Consider the following 21,594-nt stretch of genomic DNA (forward strand, 5'->3'; position numbering starts at 1 on the left):
CAGCCCCAAATAATTCTGGTCCTCCATAAACTCCATCCTCCACCCAGGTAAAGTCAGTACCCCTCCTCCTATCATCCCTCACTCCTCAGAAAATATTGCTACCTCATTCAACACACACTTCACACAAAAAACATACTATCACTAGCTAAACAACACAACCTCCCTCCCCTCCAACCCACACCTTCAACTAGTAATCTCCCCACTGCCTTCTCTTTTTCTCCTGTACCTACCTCCAACATAAAAAACTCTTAACTAAACTTAAGCTCACCAGATTAGCAGCAGACAACCTCCCAAGTGAATACCTACAAATCACAGCTGATGCTCTGGCCTATCCGGTATCCATCTTGATTAACTGATCTCTGTCAGAAAGTTACGTTCCCACACTGTGGAAAGTATCACATATAATTCCCCTCCACAAAGGTGGACCCTCCACAGAACTAACCAGTTACCACCCCATAGCTATTCTCTCTCCACTCTCCAAAATACTAGAGAGATGCATACACTCTCAGGTCTCAGACTACCTCCTTACTAACAACCTCCTTTCCAATACTCAGCATGGTTTCCGACCAAACCATAGCACCACCACTGCCTTACTCTCATTTACTAACACTATCCTTCAGCATAAAAACAATGGCTATCTCTCCTCTGCTACTTTCCTAGACCTATCTAAAGCATTTGACATGGTCCCACACAAACAACTTATCTCTGTCCACAATAACCTATCCTTCTCACAATCGGTCACCAACTGGTTTCAGAGTTACCTGTCTGACCACCAACAATCCGTTGTATGGCAGAATGACATATCTCCCTAACTACCTGTCTCCATAGGGGTTCCCCAAGGATCCATCCTTGGACCCCTACTCTTCTCTGTTTTCACCAATAATCTAGCCTCTGCCACCAAACATGGCACACTCATACAATACGCAGATGACTCAACCATCATCTGCTCAGCCCAGTCCCTACCCAAACTGCAAAAAGTCACATAGGGAGCCTTTTCCTCTGTTGAAACCTGGTTATCCGATGCCCAATTAATACTCAACCCAAACAAAACTAAACTACTCATCTTCCAACCCACCAAACATACTCAAAACAACTTTCACTTTAACATCATAGCAAAAGACAGCACCACTATATACCCAACTGAACGCACCAAATTGCTAGGAGTGGAAATAGACAATAAACTAAAATTTGACATTCACATATCCTTGACCATAAAAAAAGTCCACAATAAGCTAGGAGCACTATACAGAAATAAGCAACTTCTCACCAAAGCAGCAAAGATTTCAATAGCAAATTCCCACCTTATCTCCACCCTACTTTATGCCTGTCCGATATATACCAACCTAAGGCAATGCAATGCAATTTAAACAAGCTAGAGACCTGCTGCAACAAAATCGCCAAATTCGCCACAGGGGCATCCTACCTTAGTCACCACTGTCTCTCACTTGCTGAACTGGGCTGGTTTGAACTCCCTCACCTCCTTTAATGGTATCAACTCTCACTTGCCCACAAACTAGTAAATCATCCACTAAATGTCCCATCCCTCCAGAATCTACTCCAACCCTATCGCACCACCAGACCACTAAGATCCAGCCACAAAAATCACTTGCAGATCACTAAAGCCAATAACTCTGCTGGTGAAGCACTATTCTCTTGCACCATAGCCAAATTATGGAACTCCCTCCCACCCACAGTTACCTCCATACCATCGTGCACCCACTTCAAAACTTTACTAAAAGCGCACCTGAAAACATGCTGGCTATGCCCTTACAACTCCCACTCTAATATCACCCTCCCCATCCAACCACTACCTTTCTTTTCACTGCACTAACTACCTTGATTATAGCAAGCTCAGATGCTCATAAGCCAGTACTTATTATACAGCAGGAACTTCTTCTTGTAACATTTGTTAATGTCTGTTATGTACTTCACAGATAAAGATTCTAGTTGTCTACTGATGTACTATGTTCTTCATCTGTAAATATGTTGTAATTGCTATGTAAATTGTTAATCGCTATGTAATCCAATGCAGCTACTGTCTGTTTATTTTAACTGTGGAGCTTTTCTCCCCGGGCCTCTGCTGAAAATGGACCTACGTCCAGTCGGACACTCCCGATCAACAAAAATAAATAACTCTTATCTCAAAGTGTCTGTGTGTCAGCTACTTGGGCAGGGACACGAAGCACTGGTTGGACAGAGAGGGTGCTGGAGGTTTTAGCTTGCCCACTAGGCTGAGATCTGGACCCTGTAGCTGTGCCAGTGGGGAGTCTTATTGGGGATTTGGAGAGAAAGGGAGAAACCATCCCCAGACTGACTTTCATCTCAGTGTGCTTTTAATGGAAATTGTACTTTGTGTGTGCATTTATTATCATTTCCCTATATGGATGCCCTTCACTGGTGTTAGTGGTGAGGATTGAGGCTCCTTGATTGCTAGGCAAGTGCGCGGGCATCAGATATTAATTGTTTGGCAGTGGTGGGATATCCACACCACATATTAATTGGCTGGCAAATACTAATTGGCTTTTAGTGGTGTGGGTAGTGTGAATTCCTTTAGCTTGTATACAGTGATCACTGAAGGTGTTTTTGTACTCTAATAAGGGTTTCTCATCTAGATCAAGGGAGGTCATAGTCTCCCTTTACTCATCACTCATCAGACCAATGATTGAGTACAATGCCCCATTCGGAATGTATCTGACCCGACACTTGCAGCAGCTGGAGAGGCCACAAAAGTTCCTCACCAAAAGGATAAAGGGTCTCAAAAATCTGTCCTATGCTGCCCGACTGAAAGAACTCCAGCTCTACTCAGTCGCTTACCGCTTGCTCAGAGGTGACCTATGCCTAACATACAAGGCCATTTCAAACCCAGATTTGATGAATATGCTTCACCTCAAAAAATCCAGATCCATCAGAGCCACAAGGGCGGGAGACTTAAACCTTGACACGACTATTAATAGGACGTGCTGGAGGGATAGATTCATCACCCAAAGACTCCCTATGCTGTGGAACAAAATCCCGGTACATGTGAGGCAGAGCACCTCGCTGGCCTTGTTCAAGAGAAATCTTGACCAATGGATGGGAGATCGCAGATATACCCCAGGGATTACCTCAGTGTCATTGCTCGACAGAGGCACAGCAAAATAATGGGGTAGTTCCCCATACTAAAGGGGTGGCGTAAGCCACAAAACAATGGGCTAGGCTTGTAAATGCCCTCGAGCAGATAGCCTAGTATGAACCTATGAACCTAAATCAGCCACGCAGTGAATATTCAGAGTTCATATCACAACTGTTTTATTTCTTTTGTTAGCTTAGTTAGTCAGGGAGAGCAGCCAGCATGTCAGCAGAGGTGTACAGAAAGCTGACAAGGACCCGGCTGGCTGAGATGTGCCAGGCTAGGGGACTGGTGCATGGAAACCTGACTAAGGCAGACCTGATTGCAGCCTTGGTCAGAGCTGCATCAGAAGACAGCAACCAGGAGGACGATCAGCCTGGCCGTAGAGGTATATGACACTCAGGGAATGGACAACTAAACCTTTGTGCAGAGGACTTAAAAATCCATCTGGAGCTAAAGAGATTTGAGTTGGAGGCCAGGAGTTTGGAAATGGAAGCTGTGGAAAAGGAGCAGCAGAGGCAGCACAAAAAGGAGATGCTGTTTCTTCTCCAGAGTCATGGAGGTAATGGGGAAAGGAGCAACTGGACCCAAGAAGCACGAAATGTCAGTAAATTTCTTCCGCAGTTTACAGAGGAGGATAATTTTGATAGTTTTATTCAAACACCAGAATAACCCAAAGAAGTTCTGGGTGGGATTCAATAACCTCCTACATCCTGGTAAATCTACCACCCCCACCCCTGAGAAGCTTATTGGGAAAGATCCAGTAGAAATTGCCAACGCCTTCAACTCCTTTTTTACTGAGACCATACAGTCACTAGCCACCCAGCTAACTACTACTTCCTCATTACCCAATCACGCTAATGACTCGGCTCCACTTTCCTTTAAATAAGAACCAGTACCTACCCACTATATCCGTTCCCTTTTAAAAAAACTAAAACCAACCACCCTAGCGGCGGATCACCTCCCAGCGGAATACTTACAGATAGCGTCAGACGCTATCGCCTATCCCATATCAATCTTGATTAACAGAACTATAAATGAAGCTACCATCCCATCTATTTGGAAAATCTCATACATCATCCCTCTCCACAAAGGAGGCACCTCCACGGAAACATCCAACTACAGACCGATAGCAATCCTGTCTCCATTAGCTAAAATCATGGAGCGGTGTGTTCACAAGCAACTCCTAAACTACCTAACTCTTAACAGTCTGTTGTCTAATTCCCAACATGGCTTTCGCCCCATCATAGTACTACCACTGCCCTCCTCTCCTTTATTGACTCAATCGACAACAACCGTAACAATAAATTAATATCCTCTGCTCTCTTTCTTGACCTATCGAAAGCCTTCGACATGGTCAACCACCAGCTTCTGCTCCAAACCCTGGAAGGCTTACATCTCGACAACCCAGCCCTAAGTTGGTTCAATGCTTACCTCACTGGTAGGCAACAAGCTGTCCAATGGCAAAACAGGCTATCTGGCCTGCTCCCCAACACCATTGGCGTCCCTCAGGGCTCCATACTTGGTCCCCTTCTTTTCTCAGTCTTCATTAACAATCTTCACTCAGTCATACCTAAAGCCACCTGCATCCAATATGCGGATGACTCTACCCTGATCTGTTCTGATGTCTCTCTCCCACAACTCCAAGTAAAAACCCAGCACTGTTTTGCTAAAGTCGAAAAATGGTTCTCTGAATTGAAACTCCTACTTAATCCAGCAAAAACCAAGTTGCTGCTATTCTTCCCCTCAACAACCACTCCCCTAGGAAATGAACTTCCAACTCCTAACAATATGCCATTCCATGTAAAATCCACCAACGGGACCATCATAGAGCCTGTTTCCAACACCAAACTATTAGGAGTAACTATCGACCACAAGCTTAAATTTGACATACACATTAGCAATTCCATTAAGACAGTAAACAAAAAACTCGGTTCAATGTATCGTATTAAGAACTTTCTGACCCCTCATGCCAAACTAACCATTGCCCGCACTCATCTCCTCTCTACCCTCCTGTACGCCTCCCCTATACTATCTTTCCTCAATAAGCGTGAACTTAACATGCTCTCCGTTGCCTACAATCACATAGCCAGATTTATAACAGGAACACCTTACCGCACTCACCACTGCCTTAACCTAAAGAAACTTGGCTGGTTGGAACTGCCCAATCTTCTCAAATTCACCCAACTTACTGAAGCATTCAAAATAATTAACCAACCTGATAGAACCCCTGCTCTGAGCAAAATACTAACCCCCTACTCTAACCTAAACTGCCTCCGATCAGCAAATAGTGTTCAAATACAAACCATTAAATCCAAGAACTCGGGTGGTGATGCCCTCTATGCCAACTCCATAGGGAAACCCTGGAATTCCCTTCCAAACAACCTAAGACTTATAACCTCGCTTAATCAATTCAAAAATAATCTCAAAGAATTCCTAAAATCACACTGGTTATGTCCTTGTCCTAAACCAGGCTAAACCCATCAAAACAACTACCACCCTAGTCTCCTCACCTTCTTGGAGACCATGTTCCTCAACCTCAAGGCTTCTCTATGCAACCATGTCTTAAACTAATCTCCTTCTAATATGAATGTTAACTTAGTTACATGTATTGACTGCTGTCTTCCTTTATACTTATGTTAATACTATTTTTCTCTGTATGTAAATGCACTGTTGTCTTCTCATTATGTTGGAGCTTTTCTCCCCGCCCCTACTGAAAAAGGACATGTATCCAGCTAGACCAGCCCGGTCAACAAATGTAAAATAAAATAAAATAAATAAAATAAATGTTTGAGAGGGTATGTAAACAGTATGATGTTGACCAAAGGCTCTGGGTACAGTTCCTGACCCCGTTACTCTATGGTAAAGCTGTAACTGTTTTGTCTAAAATTTCTTATCAGGAATATTTTGATTATACTACTGTTAGGTTTCTGTTTGTTAGAATTTTTGAACCTAACACCTGAAACATATAGGAAAAAGCTTTGTGAGCATAGAAGCAAGGCAGATGAAAGTGTGGATGAATATGTTGCTGAACTGAGCATTTATTTTCATAGGTGGATGAGTGGATGTCAGATGACCACTTTTGTAGGGTTGGCAGACCTTTTGGTGAGAGAACAAGTTCTTAGCACTTTGCCTGAGGACATGAGGATCTGGGTAGCTGATAGACAATGTGCTACTTCAGATGAGTTGGGGAAGAAGAGAAACCTATACCTAGCAAGCAGGGCATCCCTGCACAGGAAAGGGACCCCCAATATTGTTCATGGGTCTAAAGGAAGCCATGGTGGGCAGCACAGACTGTCTCAACAGAATCTGCCAGTAGCAGGGGAAGCCACTAGTCCAGGTACACATACAGGAGCTAGGATTAAATGTTTTGAATGCAACCAGTGGGGCCATATGGCATACAGATGTCCATGGAGGCAAGGTGAGGGACAAAAGGTGAGGGAGCCAGTAAGTGGGAAAGACAAAATGCCAATAGTAGGTTGTCTTGAGACAACAGGAGTACCAAACTACCATCCTGCAGATTTCCTAATAGGGAAGGATTTTGATGAGGCAGTACTCTGTGTTAATGCAGTTACATGCAGTCAGGCTTCAAGACAAGCATGTGGATCTGGTAGCCTGGGAGAGACCCAGACAGACTGCATACTTGCAGCCAGGACTGGTGGGGTGGTTACTTCAGGGAAAAAGGTACTCTGTAGCAGTGAGAATGAATGTGAGCCACAGGTGCTTATGGGTACTGATGTTCCCTTGGACAGAGTGACTGCAAAGGTAGAGGTGCATAGTAGTACCCAGGCTGACAGTGAGGCACCACTGTCAGAGGATGCCAGACTTCCTGTGGAAGGGGAGCTGGGAAGGGTTACAAACGGAGAGTTGAGATAGGCTCAGCTCTCAGACCCTACATTGCAAGGCCTGGGGCAGGTAGCTAGTGAGGCACCTGATTCTCAAGGGAAGGGGGATTCTGTACACTGGGACAAAGGGCTACTGTATAGAGAGTGTACCCCTGAGAGAGGGCTAGAAGGTGAGAGAGTACAGCAGTTGGTAGTGCCTAGAGCCTACCTTCTGGTGCTTCTAACCATAGCCCATGATATTCCCTTTGCAGGTCATATAGGCATAAAACGTACAAAGAGACATATTATGCAGAACTTCTATCAGCCTAGAATTTCCAGAGATGTAACAGTGTGCTGCAGGACCTGTGAGCAGTGCCAAAAGGTAGGCAAGGCAGGAGACAAGGTGAGAGCTCCTTTGATGACTTTGCCTGTGACTGAGGAGCCATTTCAGAGGGTAGGTATGGATATTGTGGAGCCTCTGAATACCCCAAGTTCCATAGGGCAAAAGTATATCCTAGTGGTAGTAGACTGTGCTACAAGATACCCTGAGGCAGTGGCTTTGTCCTTCATTGAGGCAGAAAAGGTGGCAAATTCTTTGCTAGAGATTTTCAGCAGGGTAGGTTTCCCAAAAGAAATACTGACTGACAGAGGTGCCAGTTTCATGTCAGACCTGCTGGCTTGTCTGTGGAAGTACTGTGGGGTGAAGCATCTGAAGACCACCCCGTACCACACCCAGACTAGTGGTCTTCTTGAGAAGTTAAACTCTACAATCAAGTCCATGCTATGGGAATTTGCAGACCAGTTTAAGAGGGAGTGGGACAAATATTTACCTCATCTCTTGATTGCTTACAGAGAGGCTCCCCAGGAATCCACAGGTTTTTCACCCTTTGAGTTGCTGTATGGACATAGGGTGAGGGGACCTCTAGATTTAATTTGAGATGAGTGGGAAGGTGAATGTGAAACCCACAAGGAGTCTCTTGTGGCATATGTTCTAAACCTCAGGACAAGGCTCACGGAACTCATGGGCTTGGCTCAGGAGAATCTGGCAGAAGCCCAACAACAGAAAAAGGTATGGTATGACAGGAATGCTCGAGCTGGAGAGTATGCTGTAGGGCAGCAGGTAATGCTTCTCATTCCTGTCAGACACAACAAGCTACAAGAAGCTTGGGATGGACCCTACAAGGTAGAAAGAAAGGTAAGTGATGTTAACTACATGGTAGAACCACTAGGCAGGAGGCGAGGGCACAAACTGTACCATGTTAACATGATGAAACCTTACCATGATAAGGAGATCCTTGTGCTGTACATTTGCAGTGGATTGCAGAAGAAGTCTGACGGAGATCTGTTGACTGATCTCCTCAGTGAGGCTCGGACTGACACCTCAGTGGAAGGGGTAGCAGTGTTTCAGCAGCTCTCTCCTATCCAGGTTTGAGAAATCCAAGCAGTGTTACAGGCGTTTGGGGACAAGTTCACTGGGAAACCAGGGTGCACCCACCTGGTGTAGCACCAGGTGGATACAGGACCCTAAAGGTTTATTAGGCAGGCCCCTTATAGGCTGCCTGAGAGAGTCAGACAAACTCTGAAGGAGATACAGGGAATGTTGGAGCTAGGGGTAATTCAAAAGTCCAACAGTCCCTGGGCCTCCCCAGTGGTGCTGGTGCCAAAGAGGGATGGCAGCACCAAGTACTGTGTGGACTACAGGAAATTAAATAGTCACACAGAGTCAGATGCTTACCCCATGCCTAGGACAGATGAGGCCCTAGAGCAGCTGGGTGAGGCTAAGTACCTTACAACTGTTGATCTTACCAAGGGTTACTGGCAGGTGCCCTTGACTCCCAGTTCAAGAGAGAAGTCAGCCTTTGTGACTCCTTTTGGCTTGTATGAGTTCACAAAGATGATCTTTGTGATGAAAAATACCCCAGCAACTTTCCAGAGGCTGGTAGATCATATCCTAGCAGGAGCAGGAGGGTTTGCCCTTATGTACCTAGATGATATTGCTATCTACAGCCATTGCTGGCAAGGACACCTAAAACATGTCAGGGAGGTGCTGGGCAGACTACAGAGGGCAGGGTTGACCATTAAGCCCAGCAAATGTCAGGTGAGTATGGCAGAGGTCTCCTACATGTGACATAGAGTGGGGAGTGGTAAGATCAGGCCAGAACCTGCCAAAGTGGAAGCCATTCAGGCATGGCCTGCACCTGTTACCAAAAAGCAGGTGAGGGCATTCTTAGGGACAGCGGAGTACTACGGGACAGTAAGTCCCCAGTTATAGTACCATAGCTGCTCCCCTCACAGACATGACAAGGAAAAACAGGCCAGATAAGGTAGTGTGGACCACAGCATATGAGCAGGCATTCCAGAAGCTTAAAGAAGCTTTGGGAGGACCCCTTGTGTTTGTCAATCCAGATTACAGCAAATAATTTGTTGTGCAGGTGGATGCTTCATACCATGGGGTGGAGGCTGTACTTAGCCAGATTTCTTCAGAGGGAGAAGAGCACCTATTGGTTTATCTCTGTCATAGGCTACAACCCTGGAAGGAATTCTATGCAGCTGTAGAAAAGGAATGTCTAGCCATAGTGTGGGCACTGCAGAAACTTCTGCCTTATCTGTATGGAAGAAAATTCACTGTAGTGGCAGATCACTATCCCCTAACATGGTTACAGAGCCAGCCAGCAAAATGCCAAGTTGCTAAGATGGAGCCTAGGGTTGCAAGCATATGATATATCATTGCAACACCGCAGTGGGATTAGCAATGCCAATGCAGATGGGTTCTCAAGACAGGGAATGGGGTAAGGTATACTCAGATAGACCTAACCCTCTCAAACGTTTCTCAAGGGTTACTTGAAAAACTAGCTTGAGTTCTCCGGGGGGGGGGGGGGGGTAATGTGTGAAGATAGGTGAAGGCTACCAGCCTAGCTAGATAGAATTTTGTAGATAATTCTGTCATTTGTAAATATTAATGTAAGCCACAGGCTTGTTCTCTTAAATGTGAAAAGACTGTATTGGATGTTGAACAGAATAAAATGTAACAACAGTGAACTCTGCTTTAAGAAAGTTGATAAGTCAAGCATTGTGCAATTCTTTGATCTAAAACTCGGAGCCAGGATGTCTAGAGGGAGGCATTCTGCCTATTGTTTTGAGGCCAGAGTTCATGGCTAGAATTTACATGCATGATTTCTTTTATTGCTCTGGCTTTCTGACCAGCTGCAAGGTCAAAAGGGCTATTAACCTCTGAGTTTGTTAGCCTGGGAACCAGAAAAAAATGATGTAATCTAAAATGAATCAGTGGTATTGTGTTATCAGTTTAAGGACAGAATGAACATACAAAGCTATGTCAAACCCAGAGCTGTTGGACATGCTCCACTTAAAGAAATCCCAATCCCTCCGAGCTACACGCTCTAGGGACCTAAACCTTGTCACCACAATAAACAGAACATGCTGGAGGGATAGATTCCTGTCCCAGATACTTCCCATAATCTGGAACAGACTACCTATCTATGTCAAACAGAGCTCCTCATTAGCACTCTTCAAGAAAAATCTTGATGATTGGATGGGAAATGGGAAATTCACCCCGGGGATCACTTCTAAGGCTCTGCTCGACAGGGGCTTAGGAAAATAATTTTCTTGGGTGGCGAAAGCCAGGGTACATTTTTTGGCTAGGCTTGTATGGGCCCTAGGGTCAATAGCCTAGTACCTACCTATGAACCTATTTGTCTTCAGAACATCCAACATCACCAGCACTATCTTGCTCTATATGTAAGTTTATTTTAGAACCGTGTTTTCTCTTAGATATAGCTTGGAAATAGGAAGATTAGATTTGTGTTTTTTTTCTGTACTGATGTCAGAACTTTTCTACTGTATTATTTTAAGCATTTCTCTATGATCTCTGAACTCTTGACTTGCACTGTGTACTAAGAAGTATTGACTTGTGTTTTTATTATTTATTAAATATTTTTTAAACCTTTCAACTGTGGCTGTTTTGTGTAGAGATAATTTAAGCTCTAGAGTACATTGCATGTATATGGTGATACTGTCCAAGTCACTCCAATAAGCTTTGCTGTTCAGTCACACTTACCATTTGGATAATAATATTGCACAGTAATAATTGGACATCCTTTATTAAGAAAAGTATCTGATATTAGTGGGTGGTGGCAATTGTTACTAATTTTTAGACTGGGCAGAAAGGGGGCACAGCTGGAAAATCTGTGCCAGCCTTCCTCAGGAGTGTCTGTGTAGTTGTATATAACTCTTATCTCAAAGTGTGCGTGTCAACTGCTTGGGCAGGGACACGAAGCACTGGTTGGACAGAGAGGGTACTGGAGGTCTTAGCTTGCCCACGTGGCTGAGATCTGAGCCCTATAGCTGTGCCAGTGGGGAGTCTTATTGGGGATCTGGAGAGAAAGGGAAAAACCAGCCCCAGACTGACTGTGATCTCTGTGTGCCCTTAAGGGAAATTGTACTTTACAGTGTGTGTATTTATTATCCTTTCCCTATGTGGACACCCCTCGCTGGTGTTACTGGTGAGGACTGAGGCTGCTTGATTATGGAGTCCCATAGTGTGACTGTGCTATTGACATAAGTCAAGTGTATGTTAAATCTGTGTCCAAGGGATTTGGCAACAGTGATCACAGTCTGTGACAGCGTGACATTTGAAAAACGTATTGTGCACAGTACAGAGATGTAATGCTTCTCATGCCATCCTTGGCAGGCATGGGGTTAGACTATCTGCAGACTTTCATAGACACATCAGTCATACAGCTGTACCAAGGTTAAACAGTTTTATTAACCTGTATTAGTATTGTACTTGTTGACATGTTGTATACTGATGTCTTATCATCTTGCTGAGCAGTGATGTTAACAATCTGGTACATCTGGACACACAGATTATTAACCCATTCAAATAGCTACTACAGACATTTATTTACCTGCAATTCCTTTGGGGAGAACATCTGTTAACTGTACATAATTGTTTCTGTAAATATTTAGTAGTACTTGTCCCTGGAAATGAACCCCAGTGTGCATGTGACAAAATGTGCATCATACCTAGTGTTTATCAAACTGAGCCACTGATAAATATTCATTGACTGATATGTGCCTAGAGCTCACCTGGTAACAAACTGTGACCTAGTGTTAGCGGTAGAGTGCATAAGACTGCAGTGACACTTGAGCAGACATGCACAAGATTCATGCATGACAGAGATAGTAGGTGAACTGTGCATTAATACATGGAATGCAGTTGTAGACAATTAACCCATAGTGGGTGGAACTATCTGTGATGTGTACAGACTATATCGGAGTGCTGGGTTGGCTACCTGACCCACATACAGTTGCAGATGGTATATTTGCAGTCTATGGGTATTACAGTTTCATACTTGCCTGCAGCAACGTAACTAAGATCAGGAATGAATATAGCTGAAATGCAATGGTTAACACAACATAGTCCTGAGGTACACACTGTATACCTTGGCTGTTCCTATTCTAGATTCAGATCTTAGTGCAGAAAAAATAACATAATGCATTATATCTTGTAGTACAGCTTCACATCTACAGTTCAGCAAAACACTTCTTTATTAGCTAGACTTCAGTCACTTTGTGGTATTATTCCCATTTTTACTTTACAGCAGTTGTACTACTCGATTTCATGACCAACAGCCCAAAATACACACATATTGCACAACACAGCTTTATTAGGGGAGACATCATGCAGTGATTGGTATACATGTAACAGTCTTTATTAATGAACACTTCCTATAATGCAGGTGTTGCAGTACAGCTATAATTCCACAATTAATGCAGTAGAAACTTTATTTCCTTAACATTATGAATGCAGTTGGACTTTATTTCCTTAACATTATTAATGCAGTAGAAATGTTTATTTCCTTAACATTATTAATGCAGTATAAACATTTTTCCCATAAACATTATCAGGTATCATGCTTTCATCTTTATTGAACTGTACCTGGCATTACTCAGTTATATCAGTCCACGTCTATGACCACATTAATTGCAGTACACTCAGAACATACTGGTAGTTACTAATGCACTCTTTCTTGTTTATATGACTATAGATTGCAAGATACATCAGTACTCAACACACTCTCGGTGCAACCTGGCCAGGTGCCCTGCATGGGCCTCCAGGTTGTGAAATCTCTCCTCTGCAGCTGTGGGGAGAGAAACGCACCATTATCATATCACACGTGCAAATTAGTTATTGGTAAAACAATGCAAGCAATACTTACAGACTTGTGGGACATTGTCATCCCAGGCATCTTGGATCCAAGTGGCCAAGAGATCCCCCTTCCTATGCTTCAGGTCATCAAAATGGTGATGCACCTGCTGACCTGTATGGGTGACACCAGTTGCACTGGCAAAGTCATGTGCCAGCCGGACCCAGACCAACAATTTGTATTCCAGCCCTTGGTTCTGGGTCTGTAGCAGCCAGATGTTATGATCTTTTACAAGGAGTCTAACCATGACCCCGGACTCCGGAATGCCCCGCCACTGTATCTGGAAGCACACACCCTCTCCTCCTGCCATAGTCTCTGCCAAGATCAAACTCCAACTCATTCTGGTCATATTCCCACCTGTTGCACTTATATAAGGCTGTTTTCCCACCCTTTGCCACCACTGGGCCATTTTTAAAAATGCGGGGCTTCGCTTTGCACTGCGCAAGCCGGCTGAGCTCAGCTGAACAGTGCTTAAACTGACAATGCTTAGCGGTGTGCAAACCAGGTTAGCTGGGCTGAGCACTGCTCAAACAGAGATTGCTTAGCAGTGCTTTGCACCAGTTAGCAATGCGGAAACCAGCTAATTACTGCTAAAACATTCCTTGTTTAAGCAGTGCTTGGCTAGACTTAGCTATGTTTAGTAGAGCTAAGCTGGGTGCAGCACTGCAGAATTTCATTATACATTACACAATTGTGTAATTGCAAAATAAATGCTTCATAAACTGTGCATACATGCAATATTCCATCAGGATTTTAAAATACATCTCTTACATGTATTTGCAATATACATGCTTAACAGCCTGTCTGTGTATTCATACCAATTTCAATCAGGGCTTACTAGTACATCTCATAAATGTATATTTGCACAATAATATTAATAATCTGTCTATGTAATCACACAATTATTTCATCAGGATTTAAAATAACTCTCAGAATGTGTATTTACAAAGTAATTGGTCTGTGTATTAAAAACCTGCACCTACTGTACATGAGGCTGTCACTCTAACCTTTTGGCTACATAGCCTTGTGAATTGGTGTTATAAGCAACGCTGAGCACCATGGCGTGCCATGCAAACCCACTCAGCTATGCTTAAACTTGACCTTTCCCTTTATAATTTAATCCATCCGGTTTCTATTTTTAGATGTCTGGCACGTGTCCATTGCTAAACACTGTGCCATGCAAAGACACAAAAAATGTAACTATTTTAAGTTTATTTTCAGTGCCATACACTGACTATTTGGCACTTTGACAATGCAGGGGGTGTGTTAGACATCTCCGGAGACTGTAACACACCCCTTACACTAATTCTGTAACCATGTTACACAGCTCTCCCTCAGTAGCATGTCTTCATTAATATGCAAGGTACACTGCTGAGGGAGAGCTGCAGACACAGCCATAGTACCTTCCATGTAGAACTTACACTATATTCCTACATGGATTTTATTAAATCCCCAGGTAAATCTATCCCCTAACCTAACCCTAAAATCACACATACACTTAATCTATCCTCTTGCCTAATCTATTCACTAACCTAATTCTAAACCTAAACAGTGAAAATCACACACACTTAATCCATCCCCTTAAAGGAGTACCGCACCCACAGACTCAAAAAACATGTTTAAAACATCATGGCATGATGTTTCCTACACTTTAACAGCACTCTGGGATTATTTACAGGATTTTAAATATTTTTTATATGTAATTACAGACTCTGACCACCTGGAGTACAGCATATTGACGTGGTTTGGATAAATCAGGTTGCCACTCAGTATCCCACAAGTCATTGTTTTGGTAACAAATGTTACATCATGCAGGCCTCCATTTGCTTAAAGCTCTTGTCATTTCATAGATGTTGCATGCGTACAAAGTTCTGAGTAAAACAGAACAGTGTAAGTAACATTCCCTGCTGCTGAATGACTACTTAAAACTGAAACAGTGCAAATGTCACAGAACACACACAAAGTGCTGTTTACTGCTGCCTTTTTTTCTAATTTAGTTTAAATGGCACTAATTTGTGAGACAATGAATTCCAGTCTTTTACTTCTCCTCCCCCGCAACACCTAGCTTCCCTAGCTGTCAAAGTCCTGAGGGTAATTTGACTTGGTAATTTCACTGACTGGCAGATCTCAGCAGGGTGCTTGACTCATGTAATTCAATCTTTGCTCTAGCATTTCTTTTGTTACAGGGGACATTTTTTTTTTGCTGCACTGTAGCCATGGCCTTACTTCACTGCATTAGCATCCAGTTTATGTAGTAACGTCTGTAAGATCTTGCACCAGGGAGTTAAATAAAAACTTTTAAAATATTAAACCAGTTTAGATCTTTATTAGTGTAAGTGTCTAAGGTATCACTTCATGCTTCCACCTTGCTAAAAATGATTTACATGTGCAAAGTGTGTTGGTATTCAGTGTTTGCCTACATATTTTTTAATGCACTGGTTGGTTTGCAAAAAAAACTTTTGCAGTGTCCCTGGATTTGTCTTTGTACATACAAACATTGCTATATTTTCCCCTTCTTTTTTTGTGTCCAGAAGTCACTTCTCACAAACTAATATTTTTTTTAATAAAGGACATCAAGGTTAATTTACCTTGAATCAGATAATGGATGACACTGCAAATAATCACTGTTGAAATATTTGTGCTTGGACTAAATCCCTTACTAAATATTTGCCAGACTACAGTTGAATTGGTGCTATGGCTTTAATTATCCACCATTACATACCAGTTTTGCAGTGTAGTGACCACCTGCCTTGCCCATATACCTTTAGCCATGAATATGCAGCTACTCCTGTTCATGTATGTGAATTCATCTTCAGACTTACGGTGTGGAAGCTACACTGAATTCTAGGTGCTTGTTCAGGTTTCACATGGGGCTTGCTTAAAGCTACTCTCAGGTTAAGCCACTATCAATATGTTGCACTGCCACCTCTGATACGAGAGTAATTTTTAATAAGTTTATTCCCACACTGCACACTAGCGGTATCTGGTGCAAATACAAGAGAGGTATGCAAGTGATACACCACCTAAGTATCATTTGTCATGCAGAATATACAAGTAATACATACCAAATGTCTGTGTTTCAAAACATCGCTGTTACTACACTACTACTGAATAAAATGAACATATTGAAATGTAACATAACCTGTTATCAGATGTAATTACGATTTTTTCCCTGTCGTAAATAATTTCCATGATTCTCTGGCTTTTTGGTTTCACTCACTTAACTGGCTACCTGTAGGTTTGCTCTTTCTTAGCTAGTTGCAGTAAATATTTTGTTATCCTTTTGTTTACCTGTTACTAGAAGCTGTAATATCAGTGATACTGTCCTCAACATATTGCTGCCAGGACCCCATAAAATGAAATGCAGCATAAGGGCTTGAACACAACAGTATGTATAACTGATCTAATGTTGCAGCACATTCAAACTTGAGTTCAGTGCAAACTTCACCCCTCCCACCCCCCCAAAAGGAGAGATAACTATCCCAGCGGAGTGTAGCCTCCCCAGCATCTCAAATACGCAGGTGAAAACTGCTCTGTCTAAAGCTAAGAACACAGCATCCATGGGACCGGATGGTGTCCCCGGCTGTGTGCTACACAAACTCAATGAGGAACTAAACCCGCACATAAGGCTGCTGTTTAATCTTAGCCTTACCAAAGGATACATGCCCAAGGAGTGGCGTACGGCAACTGTGGTCCCACTTCACAAAGGCGGTGCTTCTACGGACCCTGGAAATTACCACCCCATAAGCTTAACAAGCCTGATCTGCTTCGCTTGCTTTAGACAACCAAGAAAGTTATTTTCCTGTGCCCCTGTCAAGCAGAACCACAGAAGTGAACCCCGGGGTGAATTACCTATTACCCATCCAAACAAGATTTTTCTTGAAGAGTGCTAATGAGAAGATAGGTAGTCTGTTCCACAGTATGGGAAGTCACTGGGACAAGACTCTTTCCCTCCAGCATGTTCAGTTTGAGGTGAGAAGGTTTAGGTCCCTAGAGCATGTAGCTTGGAGTGATTGGTATTTCTTTAAGTTGAGCATTTCCAACAGCTCTGGGTTTGAAATAGCCGATGGAGTAAAGCTGGAGTTTTTAGAGACTGTCTGCGTAAGGCATCTGTTTGAGGCCAGTAATCCTCTTTGTGAGGTATTTTTGCAGCCTTTCCAGTTATTGTAGATGTCTTGTGAGGTACATACCAAAAGGGGTGTTGTACTCTATAATGGATCTAATAGGTTCATACTAGGCTATCTGCCCTAGGGCATTTATAAGCCTAGCCAGAGTTGTGTGGCTTTCACCACCCTTTAGGTTGAAGAATACTATTTATTTATTTATTTTATTTTACATTTGTTGACCGGGATAGTCCGACTGGACACATGTCCATTTTCAGCGGAGGCCCGGGGAGAAAAGCTCCAATAGGACAAAGTAGGTTACAACAATTTTTGACAGATAACATACGATTGTAGTTATACATTTAATACACAGATGAGAAAAAAGTTACACTAGTATGTACAATAACAATTGTAAAAAAGAAACAAAACCTTCACATAGTTGGTTTCAGGTAGAGAGTAGATGGCTTAATGCCTAGGTGGAAAGTAAGATTACTGAGGAAATGGAGGGGGAAATATGTATTAGTCTGGATTAGAACATTGGTAAAGCCAGTGGGATTTGAAGTGGTGGGAGAGGCCTTTCTTGAATGTATTTAGGGAGGTGGAATTGGTGAGACTAGGAAGAGAATTCCATATTTTGCCCACTGTGTTGGAAAAGAAAGAGTCACCTCCTGAGTTACAGGATTTGAGCGTCTGTGCAAGTAACCTGTGTGATGATCTTAGTCTATTTAGATTTGTGTAAGGGGTAATTAATCTACTCAGACCAGGAATGTTGTCAGGTTGAGAGAGTATTTTGTAAGCAACTATAAGTTGCTTCTGTAGGAGTAGGTTTGGTAGTTCTATCCAGCCTAGGTTCTGAAGATTAGTACAGTGATGGGTTTTGTAGGGCAAGCCAGTAGCAAATCTAGCAATATGATTATAACAAGAGAGTTTAGATAGATCCGATTTGTTGGGGTTTGTAAGTATGGGGGAGGCATACAAGAGGGTGGATAGGAGGTGGGTGCGAGCAATAGCCACTTTTGCCATGGGAGTCAGAAAGGGTTTTATTCTATAGAGGGACCCCAGTTTCTTATTAACAGTTTTGATAGTTTGGCTGATGTGTACATCAAATCTGAGTTTGTTGTCGATGGTAACTCCTAGTAGCTTAGTGTGGGGGTCAGGAGATGATGGTTCCATTGTTGGATTGTACACAAAAGGGAAAGTTTGGTGTTTTATGGGTAGGATGGAAGAGGAGCATTTTAGTTTTTTTTGGGTTAAGGATAAGTTGGCGTTCCGATAACCATTTCTCAACTGCAGTGAAACAGTCTAGAGTTTTGGATAGTAGAATAGTTGGGGATATATCTGAGCAAATTAATGTCGAGTCATCAGCGTACTGAATACATGTGGACTCTGGAATGACTTTAAGATCATTAATAAAGATGGAAAATAGAAGAGGGCCAAGTATGGAACCTCGGGGGGCCCCTATGGTGTTGGGTAGGAGGTTTGAGAGCTTATTATGCCAGAGCACAGCTTGTTGCCTATCAGAAAGATAGGCATGAAACCATTCGAGGGTTTTGTTACCTAGGTAGAGAGTTTTAAGGGTTTCATACAGGAGTTTGTGGTTGACCATGTCAAAAGCTTTTGATAGGTCCAAGAAGAGAGCTGAAGATTTTTATTTGTCGTTCCGGTTAAGATTGATAGTGTTTGTGAATGAGAGGAGAGCAGTAGTAGTACTATGTTTGGGTCTGAAGCCGTGTTGTGAGTTGGTTAGCAGATTGTTCTGAGTTATGTAATGGATGAGTTGCTTGTGAATACATTAGGTAGATATGTGATGCATAATGTTTGCAAATGGGAGTGTGTTGGCGTAGTCTGTTTTCATTTAGACAACATTATGAATCGCCAAGGTTGTGAGATGTATCTTGGAAAAAAAAAAAAAAGGCCAGGAATATGCCATCACGTTCCCCAAAACTACTACTATACCAAAATTGAAATTCGGCAAATTTACTTCTATTCGCTTATCACAGAGCAGCTCGCAATTAATTAAAATGATCTACATTACATGCATGTAAGCTTTGGTTGAAACGTCCGTCATGACACAGCTAGATGACAACTACATAAATGCCATAACCCCAGCAGGAAGCAAAATTACCACCCACTTAAAAACATTAGCTCCAGCAGATCACATGATACAGCTTTATGTAACTTCATAAAAAAATAAAAAAAAAGTGAATAAGCTACTGCCTACAACACCAGAATCCAAAGACAACATGCTCCAAATACAGCCAGATAATTTAACTAATTAATATCCCATTTCTTACACAATCTACTGCCTTAAATCAGCCCCTAAATAAGCACTGGTAACCCTGCATGGTTAGACATTCCTTTATTTAACTTACCACAAAAACTTTCCAACACAATATTTTACTTTTCTTCCCTTAATGACAGCATACCTTTACTGCATCCGTCATGCAAGTCCCTTCATTTTTTTGCATCAATTTCCTTTACTCTAAATCAGCATTGTAACCTCATCACCAGCACCACCTTTCCATTGTTCTCACATCTTTTAAAATTCTACAATCAAATCTATGGGATTTTCTGGTATACTAAAATATATGTATATATTTAGTTTGTGGATTACAAGAGTAATAAAATGGCAGGAAGGGTGAAAAAGGCATGCATAAAATTTCCCTAGTCACAGGCCAAATAAGACATCCTAAACCTTAGCCCACAATTTCTTCACTGGGCACGGTTCACAGCTAAGCTAACAGGTTCTACTGTCCACAAAAAATTTCTATGGAAAAACAAATATGCAATGTGCAGTGAGTCATAATTTCACTTTTTAAACAGCAGTGCATCTACCAAAAATTCTGCTTACCTGAAAAGTGTACACTTCAAATCTACAACAAATCTGTTTCCTACACAACTAACAAACTGATATTTAAAGAGGCTTTGAGATAAATGCTAACACTTTCCACTGGACTCAACCTGGGGCTGGCTGTGCAACTAGGTATCCAGATCTCAGCATATCTCTGCATCGGTCCAAAAGGGGCGGTTCATTTATGACCTATCTATTCCACTCTCCCTTCTGCAGAACTAATGTTATCCCCAGAAGGTGGGCATGCAATGGAGATGTGCAGTGTATCACCCCACCTCCAGCTCAGCCATGTCTCTACTGTACTGTAGAGCTCTAAATCAGAATATATTAAACACGGTAAGTGACCTCATTAGCACTTCAAGATAAATCTTGATGATTGGATTGGAGATTCACTCTGGGGATCACTTCTGTGGCTCTGCTAGTCAGTGGCACATGAAAATAATTTTCTTGGGTGGCGAAAGCCAGGGTACCTTTTGGCTAGGTACTGGGCCAATAGCCTAGTACTTACCTATGAATCTATGAAAAAAGTAGACAAGCAGAGATAGGTGGGCCTTAATAGAAGCACCTGCCAAACCAGCATTGAGCGTTTCACCCAAATAAAGAAAACCAAAGAAGCATCGAGAGCAAGTGGGTCTATGTTCAGAGAGACAGCAGAAAGAGAAACTCCTCCATTTGGATAAGTAGGATTTCCTAGTCATATGTTTCCCAGCCACCTGCAGAACTTGCAGCATGTCCTCAAAGAAATTGTGTCAATGGTGAATCAAAATCCTATCATCCACAATGTCATTTCAAGTGTGGATAAGTGGGGATGGATAAAAGATCCCTTGTCTTGTGTGATTAGATCCACCCTGTGAGGTAACTTGTGCTGATTACTCTGGGCTGGATGCAGATGAGGAAACCAGTGCTGTTGCCGGCAAAGGGGAGTCACAAACAAGATTTTTGGGAGCATCCTTTTTAATTTTTAAAAGGTATTTTGGAAATAGATGAAGGGGAGTGAATGCATAAAGAAACACCCGCTTTCAAAAGAATGAGATGGTGTCCACCTTCTGTACCAGGAGACCTACAACTCCAGCAGAAAACAGAAGCTGTGTGCTGTGAGGGGAGGCAAAAACTGTCTGAAGAGTCACTTGACAAAGATGCACAGAAAGGGCACATGTAAATCCCCTCTAAAGGAACTATAAACAATGTATGCCAGTGGAGCAGGGTAGTAAGTTGAAGAATGAGGGGGGGGGGGGTGGCTTGCAATTACTCCAAGCAGAGAAAAAACACAACCTGGCTTGTGCATTGATCTAAGTGATAACGACTTCTACTGAAGTGAGAAACACAGTGACAGCAAATGCGACTTTGCCCAGAAAGGTGATAATGAGCAACTGCTATATTATAACTACAAGTATTGCTAATTTGATAATGACATTCCTTTCATTACTGCAAAGGTATGCATGCTCAGATACAGGTGACCTGTGAGTTCCACAACTAAGCA

Source organism: Protopterus annectens, chromosome 10.part0, assembly GCF_019279795.1.
Source record: "Protopterus annectens isolate FY-2018-M chromosome 10.part0, PAN1.0, whole genome shotgun sequence".
In the NCBI taxonomy this organism is placed as follows: Eukaryota; Metazoa; Chordata; order Ceratodontiformes; family Protopteridae; genus Protopterus; species Protopterus annectens.